Source organism: Monodelphis domestica, chromosome 2, assembly GCF_027887165.1.
Source record: "Monodelphis domestica isolate mMonDom1 chromosome 2, mMonDom1.pri, whole genome shotgun sequence".
In the NCBI taxonomy this organism is placed as follows: Eukaryota; Metazoa; Chordata; class Mammalia; order Didelphimorphia; family Didelphidae; genus Monodelphis; species Monodelphis domestica.
In genome coordinates, this window is record NC_077228.1 from 79,384,917 (window position 1) to 79,387,398 (window position 2,482).

A 2,482-nucleotide genomic window follows, 5' to 3' on the forward strand; every position below is an offset into this window, starting at 1 on the left:
ATTCAGTGTAACGTCATGAAGTGAGGGTGGGGCAAAGAGAAGGAAATCAAAAGAAACAGTATCAGGACTTAGCATACCGGGACTTGCCCAGAAGTGTTGGGGGTTTATCTAAATTCGAGGTCCAGGCTCCCAGATGCTTTATAAACTTTATAAATCCATAACTAATATATGCCTTAAGCCTTTCTCTGGACAGAACATAACAAGTGGGAGACCTGTGGCTTTTCCCAATGTAACTGATTCGCTCTTTTTTTAATTATTTTTTTATGGTCGTCCTTTGTTTTTGTTTTGTTTAATAACTTTTAAAAATTTTCCCCCAGATTAAATATCGCTACAATTTTCTTTTTTTTTAATTTATTGATTTAATATTTTTTCCCCAGATTATCTCAGACCTCAGTCCCATCCTTACACCATAAAAGGTATCACCGGACAAAAAGAAATGTATATATATATATATATTGTATCTTTCCTGTTTTTGTTTCTCAATTCATTCTCAAGTTACTCTTCAAATATTAAATCTGTAACTCTATATAATTTTCTCTTGGTTTTACTCATTTCACTATTATTTCATGTAAATATTTCCAAGTATTTTTAAAAATTAACCTGCTCATTGTTTCTAACTATACAGTGATATTTCATCATAATCATACTACAATTTTTTCAGCCACTCACTGATTGTTGGACATCCTTGTAATTTCCATCCCTTTCCTCTACAATGAGAGCTGCTATAAATATCTCCGAACATTTAGGGTTGTTTTTTTTTTTCTTTTCCCCTGATCTCCTTAAGAAACTGACCCAGTATTGTATACAGGTATACACAGTTTTATAACTCTCTGGGCATAATTCCAAATTGCTCTCCAAGATGGTTGGATCAATTTACAGTTCCACCAACACTGTAGTAATATCCCCATTTTTCCACATGCCCTCCAACATTTGTCATTTTGCCCTTTTGTCATTTTAAGCAACCTGATAGGTGTGAGATAATATCTCTAAATTAAATGGAAGAATACCTATAAAAATATAAACTATCTAGGCTATCGGAGGAGGAAAAATAATGTCTAAAAACCTATTTTTTTTTAAAAAGAAATTGAGCAAGTGGTAAATGAATTTCCTAAAAAAGAAAAATAGCATCAAGACCAGATGAATTTACAATTGAATTCTACTGAATATTTAAATAATGTTCAATTAATTCTAATTTTAACTTTAGTTTTAAATTTTTTAAATTTAACTTAACAAAGAACATCTAATTCTAATATTAAATAAATTATTTAAAATATTAGGAACAGAGGATACTAAATTCCTCTTAAAAAACAAATGTGATGTTGATACCTAAACCAGGAAGGGCAAAAACAAAGAAAAAAATTATATATAAAAATTATATATTAAATCATCACCTGAGTACAAAAATCCTCATTAAAAAGTTATCTAAATATATGTATAACCCAATGAAATTGCTCATCTTTTTTGGGAGGGGGAAGAAAGAGGGGAAGAAGACAAAAAGAATCATGTAACCATGGAAAAAATTTTTAAATTAAAAAATAAAAGTAAATGTTCCCCCCAAAGGAAAAATGAATAAATAAATGTGTAATAAATTACAACAGATATTTTTCTTATTTCTTAAAAAAAAGCATCCTAGGAGATCACAGCAAAATATCACAAAGATTCTATATTGAGATTAAATAAGATTTAAACCAGGAATGTGGGAATGATTTAATTTAAGGATTATATTAACAAAACTGATTTAAACTATATATTTTTATCAATTGATGCAAAAAAAAAGTCTTTTATCAAATACAATACTAAAAAAAAATGGAAGGGGGCAGCTGGGTGGCATAGTGGATTGAGACAGGCCTAGAGACAGGAGGTCCTAGGTTCCAATCTGGTCTCAGAAACTTCCTAGCTGTGTGACCCTGGGCAAGTCACTTAACCCCCATTGCCTAGCTCTTACCACTCTTCTGCCTTGGAACACAGTATTGATTCCAAGATGGAAGGTTAAAAACACACACACATTGGAAAATTGACTTTTTCTTAAAATGATACAAAGCATCTACTTAAAACCATCAAAAAGTATTATTTGTAATAGGCATATGCTAGAAGTCTTCCCCAAAAGATCAGGAATGAAAAAAAGGATGCCCATTATCACCAATGTCATTTTATATAATATTAGAAATTCTAGCAATAGTAATAAGAAAAGAAAAAGAAACTGAAGGAATCAGAATGGACAAAGAGGTAATAAAACTTTCTTTATGCAGATATATGATGGCATATATGGAAAATCCTAGAGATAATTTTAGCACAGTAATAGGATATAAAATAAATATACATAAATCATCAGCATTTTTATATATCACCAAAAAAGTCCTGCAAGAAGATGTACTCCATTTAAAATAACCATGGATAGAAGAAAATCCTTGGGAGTATTCTTGCCAAAACAAACCCAGAAACTATATGAAGGTAATTTTTTTAAAAATTTACACAAATAAAG